Here is a 7,585-nt window from a genome sequence, read left to right as displayed (position 1 = left end):
GGTCAGCACAGCATCTTCTCGGTGCTGAGGTCACCTGACGGCACAGTGGTGAAGGCTTGGCTACTCCCGACAGTGGTTTGAACCCCGGCAGAGAGACGTGGCCATCTGCTCTCCATCAAGCTGGGCAGCCTTGGAATCTTATGGGACAATTCTACTCTGTTTTAAAATCCCCAAACTCCCTCCCCGCCCCTCCACACCCTAGCCATCAAGTTGGTTCCTACTGGGATAGTTTCTAAGACTGTAAGTCTTTACGGAAGCACGCTGCCCCATCTTTCTCCCGTGGAGCGGCTTGTGGGTCTGAACCATCAACCTTGCAGTTAGTGTAACTCACAGCTCCACCAGGGCTCCTTTACTCTGTCCTGCAGGGTCCTTCCCACCCCTCACCTGCCACTGCCCTCTGTGGTAGCCTGTGTGTTGCTCTGACACCGAAAGGTAGGTCACAGGCGTTTCAAATGCCAGCAGGATCATCCAAAGTGAATCTTTGAGAAGCTTCCAGACTAAAGGCACCCTACGAAGCAGGAAAGGATTAGCTACCAAAAACCTCTGAGCAGCAGAACACTGTCAGACCCCACGCGGGAGGTGAGCCCCTCAGGTTAAGAGGCCCTGAAAGTACCACTGGGAGGCGCTGCAACACTCCCTGCATGGGGTCCACCTGGCTCACAGTGACCCTGGAGGGTGGAGTGGATGGACGTGCCCCTGTAAATTTACACAGGAGCCTCATCTTTCTCTCGAGGAGGGGCTGGGGGGTTTGAACCCCAGCCCTTGGGTTTAGCAGCCCAGTGTGTAACCCACAGTGTCACCAGTTGACTGTGATGACTTGGATGGTGTGGTAGGCACATCATCTATCGTCAATTTGAGACTTAGATTGAAGGGGTGTCCCCGTACGAGTCACACACACACACACACACACACACACACACACAAAAGATTGAAGGGGTGAAGTTTAGCCTGTCAATCAGGTTGCAGCTTGATGACCTCTTTGGAGGTGCTAAGGAGATAAATAGCTCACTGGAGTCGGGGCACACATACACTCCCTGTGAGACATTCCTGTTGAGAAGACACAGGGAGCTACACTAGAGCCCTGGAGCTGCAGGAGCCAAGTGGAGACTCCTACCAGCGCTGAGACGGTTCCACCGCCACTGGATCCACAAAACTTTCCACTCACTGGCCTGTTACCTTCAGCATTTGGCGTCATTGCTTGTGTTTTGTGAGTCTGAAGAGGACCTTATAGACTGTTATTGGGCATATGGGTTAATATTGGGTTTATGGACTTGATCTGGACTAGGCTGGGATGTTTTCTCAATATTCAATCGCTCTTGTTTATAAAGTTCTTTCTTATACACACATGAGTGTCTATGAATTTGTTTCTCTAGTCTACCTGGACTAACAGGAGTAAAGCATTTCGGATCTTCATTTTCTGATAAGGCACAACTCAAAATGAGAAGAAACAGCTGTAAACATCCATTAATAATCAAGATGTGGAATGTATTAAGTGTGAATCTAGAAAAACTAGAATTCATCAAAAATGAAATGGTATCCACCATAAGAGTCAATATAAGCATGAAGGATGTGAAATGGAGTGGTATTGCCCATGTGGAACCAGACAGTCATGTGGTTTTCTATGCCTGCAATGACAAATTCAAGAGGCAGGGGGTCACATTCGCCGTCAAAAATAACATTTAGAGACCTGGCTTGCAGTACAAGATTGTCTGTGATAGGACGATATCTATATACCTATAAGGAAGCCCACTTAAGGTAATGATTATTCAAATGTATACATCAATCGCAAAAGATAATCATAAAGAAAATGAGTTCTACCAAATTCTTCTACCTGAAATTTACCAAATATGGTCTCAAGATGTATTGATAATTATTGGTGATTGGAATACAAAAGTTGGAAACAAGAAGTGTGGGAAATAGAACCGGGAAGAGAGTGTCTGCAGACAAACTCTCAGCGTTGATGGGTTAAGGAGGCTGGGAGGCTGGGGCTCCTGCCTGTGGGGGGCACCTTCACGGTCCGTAAGCTGGAGATGGTTCCAGCCACATTCGCCGAAGTAAAAGTCATTCCCTCACTGTCCCCTCATCATCATGCCAAAGTTAAGGTGCTGCTTGCAAACACACGGTCGCTTACTAAACTCTTGAAGGGCCACTGCTTGAAGGCTATCTATCTGCCTGAACATTCTCTGCCATCAGAAGCAATCGGACCCCATTCTCAGTCCCACCCGAAGTAGGACCTATTCCCTCTGATAAGGATCACGGATGATTCCTTTGGAGAAGAGCTCAAGGACGACCAAGGTAAGGCCTGCCTTCTCCAGGACTCCAGAGCCGCCCATCTTGTTACGCAGGTGCCTTCCTGTCACATACATGCCTCTGGTGCCTCCCCTTCCTGCTGCGTGGACACCCTAGGCCATCCCCCTCTCGTACAACCCCTTGCTGTTACATATGCGCTTACCCTGGCTTGCATGCCTGAGATTATATAAGATTGTGAGAAGACATTACACGCTCTCTGCGCAGACCTGCCTCCCGAAGTCGTGGCGGAGGTGAGCCCTGCATGCTTTATCTTGTCTGATGTCTCTTTAATTTACCCCTCCATTACACAACCGCCCCTGGGACCCATTCTGTCCTGGAGGCTGGTCCCCCACAAAGAAGGAACAGTAGTTGGAAAGCATGGCTTTGGCGTCTGAAGCTGGAGATCACATGACAGAATTTTACAAGACCAGTGACTTCTTCATTAGAAATACCTTTTTCAACACCGAAATAGCAGCTATGCCTTCAGACTCCCCCAGATGGAATCAGATTGACTCCCTCTGTGGGAAGAGGCAGTGGGGGAGCTTGATGTCAACAGACAGGACAAAGCCAGGGGCTGCCGGTGGGACAGACCGTCAACTGCTCATTTGCAAGTTCAGAGCGAAGCTGAAGGGGACTCAGGAAGCACAGCCGTGAGTTATGCCACGTGGATCCAGAGAAGGTCTCGGGACCAGATTTGACACACTAAACCCTAATGACGAACTGTGGGGGGACAGTAAGAACGTCAGAGCAAGAACACCCCAATGCAAAAGGTCCCTGAGAAGACCCAAGTGGTGATCGGATGAGACTCTGAAACTGTTCTTACACGTAAAGGAACGGGAGCCCGTGGAGGAGATAATGAAGAAAGAACTAAGCAGAAAATCCTGGAGGGCACCTGGAAAAGACAAAGCAAAGTATGAAATGAAGCCAAAAAGGAAGAGATGCTCCGTGTGTTTCAAGTTGAGAGAGTGCAAGCAAAAAGCCAGGCCTCGAGTTGCACTACTGAAGGATTCTATGGGCAAACTACGGAACCATGCAGGAAGTATCAGGAAGAAGAGGGGACCAATAGACAGGAGTCGATCCATGAAGCAGCGTGGGCACGAGCGAGTTCTCAGGTACTTGAGCAGCGTGCAGTTCCAGCACCCTGCAGTCAGCTTCTGGCACAGCCTCCTCCTACTAAGGCATCTGAGAACTTGTTAATTCCCATAAGTAGCATATGGTTAAGAACCAAGGATATTGAAGGCATTAGCCAAAACAAGGCTCCAGGAATTGAAAGAAAACCAATTGAAGTGTTTCCATAACCTGAGCAAGTACACCCTTGTCTCTGTCCAGAAGTTTGGAAGACAGCTATCTGGCCGTCCAGCTGGAAGAGATCCATATGTTTCCCTGTTCCAAAGAAAGTTGTCCCAACAGTATCATTAATGTCACATGCAAGTAAAAATTTGCGGAAGATCATTGAAAATGGTTGCAGCAGTCCACCAACAGGGTGCTGCCAGGAATTCGAGCCAGATTCAGAAGCGGATGGGAAACCAGGAATGTCACTGCTGACATTCTCAGCTGTAAGCCGAGAATGAGAAAGAGGTTTACCTGTGCTCTATTCACTATGCAAAGACATTCCACTGTGCGGATCATAACAAACGATGGACAGCCTTGAGAAGACTTGGAATTCCAAAATATCCCACTGTGTTCATGCGGGACCTGTACATGGGTCAAGAAAGAAAGCTGTCCCAACTGAACAAGGGAATACCGCATGGTTTAACACCAGGAAAGGTGTGAGTCGGGTGTGTGCTCTTTCACCATGCTAATTTAATGTGCATGCTGTGTTAGGCCAGACTGACTAGAGAAACAAATCGAGAAATACTCATATATGTGCAAGAAAGAGATCTATATCAAGTAGTAATTATTTATCTAGAAAACATGCCAGCCCAGTCCAACTCAAGTCCAATTCAAATCTGATACTAGTTTGTAAGTCCTTCTTCAGACTCATGCAGCCACATGCAATGATGCAGAATGCAGGAAGGCCACAGGCTGGCGGGTGCAAAGTCTTGTGGATCCAATGGGGGTAGAAGCATCACAGGGCTCTGGCAGCACCCAGGGTCAGTCAGCCAACAGGAAGGTGAAGGCAGAGAGGGGGGAGGTTCCAGGGCCCTTCTTTTGAGAAGGCGGCACCATCAGGTAGGTTGTGATTGGAATGACAGGTCGAAAACTTCTGAAACCAGGGTCCCCCACAGTGGCATTTGAAATACTGGCAGCAGAGCTTCCGGAAGCACGGTGGCACGTGAACCATTGCAATTGGACAAAGTGGCAGCTGGGCTCTGGAAGAATGGAGTACTGATCTTTAAAAACCACAGAGGGTAAAAACCATCATCAACAGAAGCCCCGGGGAGGGAAGAAGACACTGTAGCAGGGCTTTCGGCATCTATGGTTTCAGGGACATACACTTACCTGAGCGGACACACCTTTACTGGAGGACAAGGCATGCGCCTTCAGTCCCACCTTGATCTGTGCAGTGGATGCCTGCTCTAGGTCCCTAGGCCTGGGCTGCACCCTGTACTCTGCACAGACAGGAGAAACCACTCCCCTCCCTCGGCGTACAGGGAAGGCAACTCCATAGGAGTGGGTGAGGGCACAGGGTTGTCGCCCCAGATCAAGGGGAGACTGGGGTTGTCCCCAAACACCTTCACTGGCTGATGGGGCGGCGGGGTGGGGGCGGGGGTGAGACAGACTGTTTTTCCTGAAAACAGAGCAGCAGCTAGGTGCTAGGTGAACTGTGGAGGTAGGTGTTTCTGGGTCTCGCTCAGGAAGAACTTCCTAACCCAAAGAGCTGTCTCACAGCAGAATGGAGTGAGTGAGCCTCCCACCACAAGGTGTACTCAAGTTAAGGGTGCCAGACCACCTGACAGTCAGAGTTGACGCCAAGGGGGTGTCTGCCCCCAGGATCCCAAGCCTGGTGAGCACCCCCTGCCCCAGGTGGTACATTCCAGAAGGGCTTTGTCCTTGGGTGGTCAGCCCTGGGTCAGTCCTGAGTGCCAGCAGCCTAGGATCAGTGAGGGCCATGCCAAGGTGGCCTCCAACCCAGGGCCATATAGGGACCTGGCCAGGCCGTCAAAGGTATCCTCTTTTTGAAAAAAAAAAATCATTCAGTCGCCAGGTAGTCACTGTTTGCTCTGTGCCAGTCTGAGCTGTCCTTTCTGTTGTGAGAAAGATGCAGGCCACCAATCAGCTCCCATTCCGACCGTCTTTGCCGGCGGCACCACCCCAAGATGTCCATCTGGGGATCACGTGGCTCCACCGTTTCTCAGCTCCCCTGCTAGATTTCCCCCTCACTTTTCACAGAGGCTGGGGGGGGCCCCCTAAGCAGCGAGCCCACCTTTTCCCTTCCTTCGCTCTGTTTGAGGTCCACCTGTATGAAATACCTGGTGGAGTAGTGCTTATGCATCAGGCTGCTCACAGCCTGGCCAACGATTCAAACCCACCGGCCACTCCACAGGAGAACGATGGGGCCGAAGGGGGACAGCCTCAGACACACGCCGGGGCAGTTCTGCCCTGTCCTCCGGGGTTGCTATGACAGCTTCCACTCGATGGCAGTCGCTGCTTGTTTGTTTTTGTAATGAAATATCTAGGCGAGGCAAGTACATAGAGAACATGGTTCATGGCTGGTTATCTGGACCCAGTGATGATGCCGCCTGGAGGCGCAGTGGGTAGAAAGACAAGTCAACCGCTCGGAAGGAGATCAGGCTCTCGGCTCCCATAAAGACGGACGGCACCAGGGACACTCGGTCTGCCCTGTGAAGGTCGACCTATCCCAGAGCGTCTGTGTGTCAGAGCTGACGTGAAGGTGGCTGGTTTCCTGCACTCCGAGTCCTGTCCTCATCTCTGTCCCTGTTGCGCCAACGGCTACTGAGCAATGTGCCCTCAGGGCCCACACCTAAGGGAGACACAGCCAGGCAGGTCCCAGCCTGCCTCGCATGGGCGGGGCAGCTGATGATCCAGGAAAACGGATGGAGCAGTGGGTGCTCTTTTGAGAGTCCAGCGGGTGCTGGAGAAGGGCTGGAGAGGAGGCGGAATCCAGGAGGGCCTCTCAGAGGAGGTGGCATTAAATCTTACAGCCTGTAAGGACATGGTCACCCACTGAAGGTGTTCCACCTTGTCCTGAGGGATGCTGGGCTGTGCCTTGCCACTCTTCCTTGCTTAGGGTCTGAGCCGTCCCCTCGACTAACAAGCAGCCCTAAAAGGCTGACTGTTCTACAGGGTCAATGAAGGGCTGTGAAGGGCCTGGGGCGCAGCCACCCTCTCAGAGCCGGGGTGAAGCAGGGCTGGGGCTTGTCTCCTGTGAAAGGAGCAGGGAAGCTATAAGCGGGAAGATGGGCAGTCCTGAACTCACTCCTGGGGGAAAAGCCCTGGCCCCCTGCTGCCATTTGTACCCTTGAAAGGAAGATGGGGCAGCTCTCCCTCACCGGGCTCTCCTCGGCACGGACAAGAGCTCTGGGAGAGGCGGTGCGAGCCCTCACCCCCTGGCCCTCAAGGGACCCTTGAAGGACAGAGGGGAACCCCATTTGCAGAGGCAGACAGCCTGGCTTTCTCCCCAGGGGCGGCTGGTGGGTTTGAATCGCCCTCCTTATTTACAGTCCCAGGCCTCTTGTGACTAGTGCGTGCCTGACACACAGTATGGGTCCCCTAAATAGGTTTGAACGCTGGTGCTGGTGAAGGCAGTTTAAAAGTGCCATAGACTGCCGGAGGAAGAGCGACCTGTCTTGGGAGAAGCACAGCCGGAATGCTGAGACGTCTCGTGTCTTGGAGACTCACTGCCCACGAGTCCTCCCGACCCTACAGGACAGGGTAGAACTGCCCCTGTGGGTTCCCAAGACTGAAACTCTGCGACGGAGTAGAAACTCCATCTCCGCAGGTAGCAGTCCAGCGTGTGACCACTGCACGACCGGGCAGCCTGCCTGGCAAAGCGGAGAAGAGGGCGCCCCGCCCGAGGTGGATTACACAGGGGCTGTCACGGCGGTCCAGCGGAACTGGACTGGGGAGATGGCCCAGAGCTGGGCAGCGCGTCCTTCGCTCTGCAGTGCACAGCGGTGCAGGGAGTTGGAGCCTGACAACATCGTTCGCGTCCCAGCTTCACTCCGGACGCAATGGCCCGGCCACTCCCTCTCCCAGGGCCTCCGTTTCTCCTGCTGCACGCCTGCTTGCGACGGTGTCCCGATGTCCCGGCCTGAAGCTGGGAAGGCAAGAAGTCCAAGCGGCCCAAGCGCGGGCAGTAGCCGCCGGGAACCTGCTCCCTGAGGCGGCCCCG

The sequence above is a fragment of the Echinops telfairi genome, unplaced genomic scaffold (assembly GCF_000313985.2).
Source record: "Echinops telfairi isolate 266 unplaced genomic scaffold, ASM31398v2 ScPeMD7_7417;HRSCAF=8455, whole genome shotgun sequence".
NCBI lineage: Eukaryota > Metazoa > Chordata > Mammalia > Afrosoricida > Tenrecidae > Echinops > Echinops telfairi.
This window is presented reverse-complemented; position numbering follows the sequence as displayed.